The sequence below is a fragment of the Oncorhynchus mykiss genome, chromosome 30 (genome assembly GCF_013265735.2).
Source record: "Oncorhynchus mykiss isolate Arlee chromosome 30, USDA_OmykA_1.1, whole genome shotgun sequence".
NCBI classification, from domain to species: domain Eukaryota; kingdom Metazoa; phylum Chordata; class Actinopteri; order Salmoniformes; family Salmonidae; genus Oncorhynchus; species Oncorhynchus mykiss.
Genome location: NC_050570.1, coordinates 37,562,823 through 37,577,430, shown reverse-complemented (window position 1 = coordinate 37,577,430; position 14,608 = coordinate 37,562,823).

Here is a 14,608-nt window from a genome sequence, read left to right as displayed (position 1 = left end):
CTTTTTTGTTGCTACAAAACCTCCTCCATACTTCCATGAATGTTTTACACTCGTTCCTGGTAACCTTCAGAGTCTCATGACACTTGTAGGGGTCATAGAGCAAAAATAAGAGTTATGTTAATTAGATTGACTCACGGTTGCATCAGTAGACTCAAGGATTTGAGTCTAAATACATTTTTTTTTAAATCTAGTTGTCTGCTTTGATGAAAACCACTGATTTGGAAACAAGGGTAGTGATCCAGACAACAGATAGGTAGACACAGAGAGAGAGAGAAGTCATAATGGTATATCTGTTTACTACCATCATGAGACTCCTGTCAGATGTCCACTTTACCAGATGTTTATGTTTTTCTGCCCATTTGTTCCTAAAGCATTACATTCCACTCCGTTCGAGCATTTTTTACTCCCATAACATTGACCTTTAACACTTTCTGAAATGTCAGGAAAAACCTTTAACCACATAATGACAGGCATTAGCTAAGTTGTGTGTGTGTGTGTGTCAGTCACTCAGAGACCCTCAGTCATCAGAACAAGCGCAATGACACCTTTCCTGTATGATTTGGTCAACAAGATCAGCAGCTTCATAGAATCAGGCAGAATTTCCATAAAATTGGATGACATCAATTCCAAGTATTTCTGTGTTATGCTATTATTGAAGACTGGAACTGGGCATTGGGCCAGGTAAAAAAAAAAAGACGTAAAACATTTGGCTGATATAGATATTGATCTAAACTTTGAGAGTGAGTGTACAAGCAGAAACATGTTTTAAGGTAATAATACATTATCATATTTTCTATTCTCAATATAAAACCAAAACAGGCAAATATGCAGTCCGTCTGCAGACATGCTCTTCACTAATCTCATTGGAGGTCTACAATGGAGACGTTCAGTCTCCTACAGTACTTCCCTGAGGACCAAACATTATGGAGACAGCCAATGATGAGGCAGGCTTGTGGGACACATAAGACCCAGGGTGTCCATCTACTCTCCACCCATAGAAAGATCTGTCCCTCGCACAGCTGGCTGGCCAAGGTGGAGCCGATGATGTCCTCTAACGTCTTACACTTGAGGGGAGAGAGAAAAGATGCCATAAGATACAATACAATATGTACTATTGAATTCTGTGGAAGACATTTGACTGTAAACTTTGTTTGCCCAGGGAGATAACAGCCCCCACAGACTGAGGAAATGATGCCTTGATCTGGGCAGAATATGGCAATTAATGGGAAAATCCAATCAAAAACTACCTTTTTTGGTATTTTTTTTCATTAGTCCCAAACTGTTTTGCATGTCAGCAATCAAGTTTTCAAGATATGACTTTCAAGAAGCAAAGAGTCACCGGCCACAAAACATAAATTGTTTTGAGTGGAGTTTCCCTTTAAAGAGATTCTACATTACATTTGTATACTTTTTAGCCAGTAGTTCTGAAAGTAGTATCCCTCACAATGTGGTCCCCGTACAACGTCCTATATGGGCACTAAGTCATTGCTCTCACTCTCTGTTGTGTCCCTCGAGCCGTTGGGCCTAGCCTGCCACCTCATTGGATAGCGCTGGGCAGGCCTATTGCTAGCTGTCACTCAAATGTAAGGGGCTAAAGCTCATTGTCTAGAACTCAAATGGCTAGCTGGTTAGCCCACGTGGGGGAAAATGTAGGGAAAATGGTGCTGCACAGCTTCAAGAAAACAGGTGCATTCAAACTAGGGATTTAGTGGCTAATTGAGGCCACACAGTTGTTCTGCTTATCGATCATTTTCAATGGTAAACTTCACATTGACACATTCAGCCCAAAGCAGCATGTTTATAAAATACATTCTTAGTCGGCAAAGTACTGTAGCAAGTGACAATCAGCAGTTGAAACAATGACAGCGTTCTCCCCACCACTGTTTCGGTATAACGCGGTGGGATGGGGCTAGAGAAATGCAACCACTGTCAAATTCAAAGACAGCTATGGATGCAAGGACTGGATTATAATTTGAACCATGTTTATTGTGATATACAATGTTTGTTTACATTTACTTTGTTTACAAACATTGGAGTAAAACAAGTTTAAATTGGGTTCTGATATGGTACGGCAGTTGAACTAAGCTCACGGGGCATTTATAAGTAATCATCTCTGGGAATCAATGGGTACATATAATTAATTTATAAGTTCAAAAATGGATGTACCAACTGCTTATTGCCCCCTTCGGTGGTCTGTCATCAGACGGATTTATCACACAGGGAACAGTTTGAAGCATGTTTGAAAGTTAAAGCTCTCAGTGATTGAGATGGTGACTCACATAGGTCATGCAGGATAGGACATACTGCACAAAGATGAGTCCCTCTGTAAGAACAGAGCAATAAAACACTGCAATTGCAAGGTTCATGCAACAAGACCCATCTTTCTACTCTGTCCTGTAGTTGATACAATGCAGTTGGCTTCTACTCAAACCCGAAGGGCAGGTTTACACGACATCATTTAACCTAGTCTTGGACTAAAAAGCACTTTCAATTAAGATTCTCCTGAAGAGTGTGCTGTAAAATGCACTCTAATCTAATCTCCTGCTCACCTGAGTTCCCTCTCCCACGGTGAGGTTCTTGAGCCAGTAGACACTGACCTGCCCCTCACTGTCCCCCACCAGGTTGCAGTCTGTCTCAGTAGCAAACAGCAGGGAGGTCAGCTTCACCCCAGGACTGGCAAGGCTCATGATGGTGGGGTCCAGGCTGGGGAAAGAGACAAGAGCATGGTGGCGATGGTTATTCATACAGTAGGCCATGATGCTCAAAGTAACGTGTTGATCAATAATGTCTTTGGAATATAATTTTAAGATAAGGAACTAGAGAGGGAGAGAAAGAGACGGGGTGAAATCAATTGTTCCCTCACAATTTATTAAGCGATTGAAAGTAACAGAAAAGGAGAGAGATAAAGAAAGAGAGACGACTCACCTGCTGGCTCCCAGGACGGACGCAAGCACGGTGGCCCACTTGGGGGAACACATGATGTCATAGACTGTCCTCATAGACTGTCACAGGAGGGAACAGATCCTGCCGCCACAGCTGAATTGTCTAATCAGAGCAGCCCAGGAAGATGTCCGAGCAGAACAGAGACCATGTGATGCGGGACAGAGGGCCCTGGGAGCAAGGAGAAGGTTAGACTTGTGGTTGAGGGTCGGGTTGAACCGGGATGTGGACATGAAGGGTTTGGGTTGTGGTTGGGTTGGGTCTAGGGTTAAACTGGGATGAGAACATGAAGTTAGGGTTAGGGTTGTGGTTCAATTAGGTTTAGGGTTGAACTAGGGCTGTGAAGGTCACAAAATGTCATCAGCCGGTGATTGTCAGGCAAATAAATGTTGGTCTCACGGTAATTGACCATTAATTAACAAACACATTTAGCATCTCCTGGCTTCCACACATAGCCTACATGCCATTTTAAAATGTATATTACATCTGTGTAATATAGCCTACACAATATATCCATGATTTATTTTAGACAGGTCTAAAGAAACATGATATGAAGAAAATGTAGTCTATTTCAGAAGAACAGAATAGCAGCCAGGTAGACGTTGGAGTCCTAAAGACATAGGACCTATAAATAAAGTATTAACACAGAAGTAATGCATGTACAGTTGAAGTTGGAAGTTTACATGGGTTGGAGTCATTAAAACTTGTTTTTCAACCACTCTACACAGTTCTTGTTCACAAACTAAAGTTTGGCAAGTCGGTTAGGACATCTACTTTATGCACGACACAAGTCATTTCTCCAACAATTGTTTACAGGTAGATAATTTCACTTGTCATTCACAATTCCAGTGGGTCAGAAGTTAACATACACTAAATTGACTGTGCCTTTAAACAGCTTGAAAAATTCCAGAAAATTATGTCATGACTTTATAAGCTTCTGTTAGGCTAATTTGACTAAATTTGAGTCAATTGGAGGTGTACCTGTGGATGTATTTTAAGGCCTACCTCCAAACTCTGTGCCTCTTTGCTAGACATCATGGGAAAATCAAAAGAAATCAGCCAAGACCTCAGAAAAAAAATTGTAGACCTCCACAAGTCTGATTCATCCTTGGGAGCAATTTCCAAACGCCTGAAGGTACCACGTTCATCTGTACAAACAATAGTACGCAAGTATAAACACCATGGGACCACGCAGCCATCATACCGCTCAGGAAGGAGATGCGTTCTGACTCCTAGAGATGAACGTACTTTGGTGCGAAAAGTGGAAATCAATCCCAGAACAGCAAAGGACCTTGTGAAGATGCTGGAGGAAACAGGTAAAAGAGTATCTATATCAACTGTAAAACAAGTCCTATATCGACATATCCTGAAAGGCCGCTCAGCAAGGAAGAAGCCACTGCTCCAAAACCGCCATAAAAAAGCCAGACTACCGTTTGCAACTGCACAGGGGGACAAAGATCATACTTTTTGGAGAAATGTCCTCTGGTCTGATGAAACAAAAATAGAACTGTTTGGCCATAAAGACCATCGTTATGTTTGGAGGAAAAAGGGGGAGGCTTGCAAACTGAAGAACACCATCCCAACCTTGAAGCACAGGGGTGGCAGCATCATATTGTGGGGGTGCTTTGCTGCAGGAGGGACTGGTGCACTTCACAAAATAGATGGCACCATGAGGGAGGAAAATTATGTGGATATATTGAAGCAATATCTCAAGACATCAGTCAGGAAGTCAAAGCTTGGTCGCTAATGGGTCTTCCAAATGGACAATGACCCCAAGCATACTTCCAAAGTTGTGGCAAACGGCTTAAGGACAACAAGTCAAGGTATTGGAGTGGCCATCACAAAGCCTTGACCTTAATCCTATAGAAAATGTGTGGGTATGACTGAAAAGCGTGTACGAGTAAGGAGGCCTACAAACCTGACTCAGTTACACCAGCTCTGTCAGGAGGAATGGGCCAAAATTCACCCAACTTATTGTGGGAAGCTTGTGGAAGGCTACCCGAAACATTTGACCCAAGTTAAACAATTTAAAGGCAATGCTACCAAATACTAATTGAGTGTACTGTATGTGAACTTCTGACCCACTGGAAATGTGATGAAAGAAATAAAAGCTGAAATAAATCATTCTCTCTACTATTATTCTGACATGTCACATTCTTAAGATATAGTGGTGAGCCTAACTGACCTAAAACAGGGAATTTTTACTAGGATTAAATGTCAAGAATGGTGAAAAATTGAGTTTAAATGTACTTGGCTGAGGTGTATGTAAACTTCCGACTTCAACTGTACGTAATACATCTCGAATGAATGACACAGAATGGGATGGACACTGTTCGTCGATGGCCTATGTTCCAAAAGGAATTTGAAGGCCTAGCTAAATAACTACAGCAATGCATGTGTAACTATCCTTTAGGAAATCGTAAGAACATGAAAACACTCTGGCCGCTCACCGTGGGATGGAAGTCGAAACAGATTCCCGGCGCCTGGCGTGATATCATGCCTCGCTCTTCCTCTCTTTTTTACTCCAGCTTGCTTATTGGCTTTCTCATTCCTCGTCCTCTTCATGGGGGAGGCACAGGTTAAAGGACATGACGGCTAGACTTATTACTGGAAGGTTATGTGGGGAAATGTTTACAATAGTTGTCTGCAAAAGGGTCTACACAAATAGGACGAGTAGTCTCCAGTGAGTGGGTATTTGGGATAATTGGAAGGGGCACACTTTTTTGAAAACACTAGGAGAAAGGTTTCCCACAACTTTCAGATATTAAAGTAAATCTTTACCTATGCAGTCGAGGCATTTCCACAGGAACCACTTGCTTATCCTGCTGATCTACACAGAGTCTCTCCCTTGTCCTCCCCTGACGGACCCCTCTCATGGTCTATTCACCTCACCTGCCAAACTGGGCTAGAGTGTTTGTGGGCACAGTCACTACACAGGGATAAACACACACACACAAATAAGTGTGCTTCAACTAAGAACCAGCCAAGTTAAATAAAGGTTGAATTTAAAAATGTTAAAATAATTTTAAATAAATAGTTTGAGGTTCTTTACAAATGCAGTGAACCTCCCGTGCAGGGTTGGCGTTTTTATAGGCGCAGTCAATACGCAGGTTTCCTGTAGCACTCTCACAGATGCCAGTGCTACCAGCTTTGTTACGTCTGTGTAAGATGAGATCAGTATATATTTCAGTGTCTACTGGAAATGGGGATGATTAAAAATAGATAGTTACTCTGTCATCCCAGCTTAGGTAACCAGCCATAACAACAACAGACATACAGATGGATAATGAGAAATGGGGGAGAACAAATGTACAGGAGATACTGTAATAATTCATAAGTAATTCTGTTTCAAAGATAAACTCCACTGACGAATCACAAAGGTATAGCCTGTGGGTGAAGCAGAAATGTTGGTGGACGTTGGCTATGCTTTGTAAATCATTTAGCCTGTCTGTCTGTGAGTGCCACCTGCTGTCTATGAGAAATAAACCATGTAGATTTTGTCTCGCATTCTCTCTGAGGACACACAGACCTGCTGTCAATGACGGGTGTCTTCTCTCTGGTCTCGACGTTGTAGGTGGCTATTCTGCCGTCATGCATCCCCACAGCTAGCTGACTGGCGTTGCTAGCAGAGGAGTCCAAAGCAGTCACTCCACTCTCACAGGTAAAGATCCTCTCAGGCCACTGTAGATCCAAGACACAAGACTTATTAGCGTAGTCACTAGAAAACTATTCTCAAACCTGGCACAGGTACAGTAGTCTGGTATTAGATCGGTTTGTGATGTCTTGCCAAATGTTTGTCATTGTAAAGACCATAGGGGTTGGCTATACAGCACACACAGATCTGGGACCAGGTTACAGGCACAGCACTATTGTGGAAACTAATGATATTAACTGAGATGAAAAAAAAAAAAAAAACAGGAATGTGAGAGGTGTCAGTGACATCCATCCCGTGGGTTTCTTCAGAGACCAGCAGCAGACCAGGCCTGATTTATGGTCCTTGAAATCAAACTGTCCATACCCCACTGCCAGAAGGTCCTGGAGACAGAAAGAGAGAGAAATTTTAATGCAGTTAAGGTTATTTTACAATTTGAACACACATATCAAAAGACAACGCACTAAATAAATAAAATCACTACCATCATTGTGGTCGTCATCTAGAGCAGGGTTTCCCAAACCCGGTCCTGGGGCCCCCGCTGGGTGCACGTTTTGGTTTTTACCCTAGCACTACACAGCTGATTCAAATAACCAACTCATCACCAAGCTTTGATTATTTGAATCAGCTGTGTAGTGCTAGGGCAAAAACCAAAACGTGCACCCAGCGGGGGCCCCAGGACCGGGTTTAGGAAACCTTGTTCTAGTGGACACATAAATAAAGCATTGTTGGGGAGCGACTGGCACATACTGGGTTCCCCTTGTTACAGGCCATGCCGCTGACGTTCCGTCTTGCTGTCAGCTCACGGCTGAAGGATTATTTATCCATTTTGAAAATGATGGGAAAGTGTGCGTATATCCACACATCTTGGACCATGTGGACGCACAACGTCTAGTGGTTTATCAGCTCTATTGCAAGCAAATATTGTTATTTTGGAGGAAATGGAGGTGTTTGATGGACAGGAATTATAATAATGTTGGGCTAATAAAAACATTAAAACGTAGGCCAAGTGATAAAACAGACGCATTTGCCGTTGATAAGGACATTGCATACCAGCAGGTCGCCTAACATATTTATTTTATTATATTGCAGGACATGTCTCTCCTTTTCTGACATGACTGGTTTATTCCGCCTACGCATTTAACCATCACTCATTAAATAGCCAACCATGCTCAAAAGTAAATAGACCAGGGGAACTCCCGTGTGGCGCAGTGGTCTAGGGCACTGCATCTAGGGCTCTGTCGCAGCCGGCCGCGACAAGGTCCGTGGGGCGACGCACAATTGGCCTAGCATCGTCCGGGTTAGGGAGGGCTTGGCCGGTAGGGATATCCTTGTCTCATCGCGCACTAGCGACTCCTGTGGTGGGCCGGGTGCAGTGCACGTTAACCAGGTCGCCAGGTGCACATTGTTTCCTTCGACACATTGGTGCGGCTGGCTTCCGGGATGGATGCGCGCTGTGTTAAGAAGCAGTGCGGCTTGGTTGGGTTGTGTTTCGGAGGACGCATGGCTTTTGACCTTCGTCTCTTTTGCATAGAAGTGTGGGCTGTAGCATTTACTTTTAAACTGTTTGATTAGACAATCAATCTTGCAGAATGTGCGGTCAGTGTTTGGCACTCGCTATAGGAGGCATGCATTATCTGTTGAAAAAAAAGTAACTGCAAAAGACTAAAATATACGCTTTACCATGAAAAGTAAATGGAGGGTGGTTTCCAGGCAGGGTTGTAACGCTCGCTCACGAGCGCAGAAATATAGTATGGCTCTAGCTAACTTTTTGTTTGGATCCTGCGACGCAGTTGGCATCAGTTGCTGAGAATGCTAGTCTCTGTCCAGTGATCCTGCCGACCAAGGACGGGTCAGAGGAGCTATTTGGCGTAGCAGCTAGCAGGGTTTTCTTGAGGGCTTGAACGCAGCCTGTGACACGGTTAGCCATTGTGGCTGGTACCGCGGATTGTCCCGGATTTGTGGCTGTCTAAATTCCTGCTGTCTGTTGTTTTCAATCTTCCCTGTGACCTGTCCTGTCTGGAACTGCGAGGAGTAACAGCGTAACCAAGATGCTAGCTACCATGACAAAGACCAAAGCCAGTGGGAGTACCATTGAGGACAGTGGTGTCTCTCTATCACATGTGAAGGATCTTTAAGCGAACAAAAATTGTTCTACAATCACTGTCAGTTATTTCTTTAGAATTTAAGGCACACTTAACCAGCATGGCTACCACAGCATTCTGCAGCAATACACCATCCCATCTGGTTTGCGCTTTGTGGGACTATCATTTGTTTTTCAGCAGGACAATGACCCAAAACACACCTCCAGGCTGTATAAGGGCTATTTGACTAAGAAGGAGAGTGATGGAGTGCTACATCAGATGATCTGGCCTCCACAATCCCATGACCTCAACCCAATTGAGATGGTTTGGGAGGAGTTGGACCTCAGTGAAGGAAAAGCAGCCAACAAGTGCTCAGCATGTGTGACCCGATTCAGGAAACTAGGTGTATGTTGCAAGTCACGACTAAAAAGGAGAGCTGTTTGAATGTCATTTTTTTTTTATTTTATCAAATGCGTTTTTTGGCAGAAATGCCTTCTCGAACATGTGAACTTTCATGTGCCTTAATAACAAACTTGTATGCCATCTGTAAATATGAATAACATTGTTAAATTACTAGTCTTGTTGGTTAAGCTACAGAAAAAGTGCAACCTTCCCACTAGCCATGATTGGCTGAGATAATGAGTGGGCTGGACATGCCGAGAGATGAGTTCGGATTGGTCTGCCATATAGAAGGCTTCTGTCTATTTGAACTCATCACTCTGTGTTGGTAATACTGTCGACAATGGCTTTTAAAAAAAGTATTGTGTAGTGGAGCTGCATAAGTGTTGCTTTACACTTTCTGGTGGATCAAGTTTTCAAATCAGTGGAATTAGAGTATGATAGCTAAAGAGATGGAGAAAAAAACCTGTCTCCGGATTACATCTTCAACCTAAGGGCAACCATGGTATGGCATTCCTGACAGGGAGACGCATCCATCGTGCATGATGATGTACACAGGTAAGATAGTCTAGCGTTAGCTAGCTACATTTTCAGATATTACACGTTTCTAATTTTGGCAGAAATTGGTTTCATTTCAAGCTAAAGTGTACTCTTAGCTAGATAGCTAGCAATGTTAGCTGGCTGGCTCCATAACTGTTATTATTCATATCCCAGAGCCATATTCATGCAGAGTAGTAATGACATTATTTGGCACTGTGTTCATTGTTTAACTAGGTAATGTTAGCTGGCTGGCTCGTTAGCTAACATATGACGTGTGTGATCTTAAACGTTGTTTACCTAGCTAGGTTCATTGTTTACCTAGCTAGCTAGCTACGTGTGTTAAGCTAAAGTGTAATGTTAGCTAACTAGCTAACTTTAGCTGGCTGGCTCCCTAGCTGACATTATTATTTGTATCCCAGAGCCGTTTGCTTTTCTAGTTAGTACCTAATGTTAGCTAGCATTGAACCTGGTTGGTTAGCTTCCAGCACTGTGGCATTGTTGGCACTGTTCATTCTTGTATAACTAGCTAATGTTAGCTGACTGGCTCGTTAGCCAACATTATGTGACGTGTGTGAACTTACACTTTGTTTACCTAGCTAGCTATATGTCTTAAGCTAAAGTGTACTGTCAGCTAGCTAGCTAACGCTACGTGACGTGTGTACAACACCCGTTGAACATGGCCGATGTCAGTAAACGTCTGTAAAAAAGCGTAATGAAATTGTTGACAGCAGAGCTGGTTAGGCTTTTTCATGTTATCCAATCATCGGCCAGAGTGTCAAGTGTGCGCTCCGAGAGCGAAATGAGATGGGTGGGGCTAAAGCTTAAGAGGGTGTGAACGATGCTGAATGGATGTAGACAAAGAAGAGCTCTTCAACTAGATACCAAAACATTCAAAGGCCATTTTCTTAAAAGTGAGTTTAGAAGATGATCAACTTTAAAATCAGAATTACTTTCCCATTGTTACTCAAATGCAGTGTATGATATACCATTTTGTAACTCTGACTCTTTGGATAAATGCAATGTAAAAAAAACACTTTCAAATTTTTCTACATGAGACCAAATCCAGGTGGAGTCACATATGTGGGAACTCCTTCAAGACTGTTGGAAAAGCATTCCCCATTAAGCTGGTTGAGAGAAAGACCGCTTTGCACACTCTTGGCAAGGCAAAGGGTGGCTACTTTGAAGAATCTCAAATATAAATATATTTGTATTTGTTTTACACTTTTTTGGCTACTACAGTCATGGCCAAAAAAGTATAATTTCCACAAATTTTGCTGCTTCAGTGTCTTTAGATATTTTTGTCAGATGTTACTATAGAATACTGAAGTATAATTACAAGCATTTCATAAGTGTCAAAGGCTTTTATTGAAAATTACATGAAGTTGATGCAAAGAGTCAATATTTGCAGTGTTTTTCAAGACCTCTGCAATCCACCCTGGCATGCTGTCAATTAACTTCTGGGCCACATCCTGACTGATGGCACCCCATTTCTTGCATAATCAATGCTTGGAGTTTGTCAGAATTTGTGTGTTTTTGTTTGTCCACACGCCACTTGAGGATTGACCACAAGTTCTCAATGGGATTAAGGTCTGGGGAGTTTCCTGGCCATGGACCCAAAATATCTATGTTTGTTCCCCGAGCCACTTAGTTATCACTTTTGCCTTATGGCAAGGTGCTCCATCATGCTGGAAAAGGCATTGTTCGTCACCAAACTGTTCCTGGATGGTTGGGAGAAGTTGCTCTCGGAGGATGTGTTGGTACCATTCTTTATTCATGGCTGTGTTTTTAGGCAAAATTGCAAGTGAGTCCACTCCCTAGGCTGAGAAGCAACCCCACACATGAATAGTCTCAGGATGCTTTACTGTTGGCATGACACATGACTGATAGTAGTGCTCACCTTGTCTTCTCTGGACAAGCTTTTTTCAGGATGCCCCAAACAATCAGAAAGGGGATTCATCAGAGAAAATGACTTTACCCCAGTCCTCAGCAGTCCGGTCCCTGTACCTTTTGCAGAATATCAGTCTGTCCCTGATGTTTTTCCTGGAGAGAAGTGGCTTCTATGCTGCCCTTCTTGACACCAGGCCATCCTCCAAAAGTCTTTGCCTCACTGTGCGTGCAGATGCACTCACACCTGCCTGCTGCCATTCCTGAGCAAGCTTTGTACTGGTGGTGCTCCGATCCCGCAGCTGAATCAACTTTAGGAGACGGTCCTGGCGCTTGCTGGACTTTCTTGGGCACCCTGAAGCCTTCTTCACAACAATTGAACCGCTCTCCTTGAAGTTCTTGATGATCCGATAAATGGTTGATTTAGGTGCAATCTTACTGGCAGCAATATCCTTGCCTGTGAAGCCCTTTTTGTGCAAAGCAATGATGACAGCACATGTTTCCTTGCAAGTAACCATGGTTGACAGAGGAAGAACAATGATTTCAAGCACCACCCTTCTTTTGAAGCTTCCAGTCTGTTATTCGATCTCAATCAGCATGACAGTGATCTCCAGCCTTGTCCTTGTCAACACTCACACCTGTGTTAATGAGAGAATCACTGACATGATGCAGCTGGTCCTTTTGTGGCAGGGCTGAAATGTTTTTTGGGGATTCAGTTAATTTGCATGGCAAAGAGGGACTTTGCAATTAATTGCAATTCATCTGATCACTCTTCATAACATTCTGGAGTATATGTAAATTGCCATCATACAAACTGAGGCAGCAGACTTTGTGAATTTATATTTGTGTCATTCTCAAAACTTTTGGCCACGACTGTACATGATTCCATGTGTTATTTCATAGTTTTGATGTCTTCACTATTCTAAAATGTAGAAAATAGTACAAATAAAGAAAAAACCTTGAATGAGTAGGTGTGCCCAAACGTTTAACTGGTATCGTTACTGTAAAAAGGTTCTCTCTCCCTAGAATTGTTATCTGGGCGGTAAGACGACAGGGTGTTAAATTGTGAAATGTCTTGGAAAGCATAGCCTATACAATAAAAGTTTACAATACAAGAATATAGTGGGAGTAAAAGTGTTGTCAGTGGCATCACCATTAATATGTTAGCTACATTAGCTTTTAGGGTACAAACTTACTTTGTGACTTTCAGAGCCGTGATGGGCATGCCGGCTCTTTTCAGTGATTCGGCTCAGCTTACCAAAAAGAGCCGGCTCTTTTGGCTCCCAAACGGCTCTTTAAAAAAAAAATGTTTTGTATTTTTTCAAGTCAAACAGTTTGATAGTTTGACTATGATTGGTGTTAAAACAATTCTAATTAAATGATTAAATGAAATCATACTCTACTTTAACCACAATGTATTTAAAAATGCTGTCACACCCTGACCATAGTTTGCTTTGTATGTTCTATGTTTTGTTTGGTCAGAATGCCCACTCAGATCACACCCTATGTTGGATGTCTTGTTTGTCTGTTTCTGTGTTTGGACCTGATATGGTTCTCAATCGGAGGCAGGTGTTAGTCATTGTCTCTTATTGGGAGCCATATTTAGGTAGCCTGTTTTGTGTTAGGTTTTGTGGGTGATTGTTCCTGTCTTTGTGTTTGTTGCACCAGGTAGGGCTGTTTTCGGTTTCTTGTTTTGTATATTGTTCTATTTTCATCTTTATTAAAGATCTATAAAAATAACCACGCTGCGTTTTGGTCCGCCTCTCCTTCCCAGGAAGAATCCCGTGACAAATGCGTTGGTTTGTTATGAAAAATAATGCTATTAAACATTTGCATTTTAAAGTATAACTTTTTAATGTGTATATACACAAAGTGCATATAAATCTAACCATTCGAAATTGATACAATCTGAACAGCATCATAGAATATTACACCATATAAAATAAAAATAAATAACAATTTGGGGTCAAGTGCAGCGGTTTCTTATAGCACTTGATTATGTTAAATTCTGTGGAACTTTCTGTCCCTTGATGAACATAGGGTGTCCATTACCTCTGTCACATGTCCTGTGGTTACCTTTGCTTCTCTCTGGTGGCTGGCTGTGATTCGCTACAGACCCTTACACAGGAGTATCATTTTTGAGGCAGTCACATAGCTGAAAAGAGAGAACAGTAACTTATTAGTCCAGGTTCATGTTTTGTCTACTGATACTAGTCTCATCTACTGCTCATATACATATATAATACTGTATTAAATTATGCTGTAGTAATAACTGCTTACTGTACCTCTCTCCAGTGACCTGCTCAAAGGGTTCCAGGACTCTGAACACCACCTCCCATTCCTCTTGGGTCAGAGCATCAACAGGTTGTGTGTGTGTACAACCGGCTTTATATGATTTTGTTTTGGCAAATTCTGAACTGTGCTCTAACATTGTCTACATTATTAAAATGCATCCAAATGCTACTGTGCTTGACTCATTTTCCAGCTGTTGCTTTCCTTCCTTCGTGAGTGAGTTGGCTCGGCCCTCCCTCACGCATCTTTGTTTCATTGGTTGACACTGCGTGTCTGACAGGAACAACAGGTGAGGCTGTTAGTCTGAGCAGACAGTCAGAACAAATGTGTGTGCGCTTGAGCATTCAGGCCTATTAGGTTCTTATCTTTCAGAGTAAATAACTCACAGACACTAGAGAAGCTTAACCAAGTTTTAATTCTTCCCAAAAGTTCGTTACAGCTGTAATTGACACACAAAAAAAAAAAAATTCACACCAGCACTGATATTTAACCCTTTCTCCTGTGCTGAGTCACCTCCTCCACAACTGAACATCCAATTCATCTCTGTGGCTAGACAGAACCTTAGTCATATCTGTTCTTCCTCACTTCATCTAACCTGACCTCTACGCCAAAGTGCTGACTCCTCCCCAACTCAAAGCTGTCATGGTTATTAACCATAACCTTTTACATTTGAACATCCATTGAAACGGATACGATCCTGATTGGCCAGGAAAGAGATGAATAACCTAGTTTTGGGACTCCGTTGTTTGCTTTTCTGGACTGTTTGTCCATAACGTCATGCATTCTCTAAATTTTGAAAATCTAATTTTGGATTAAA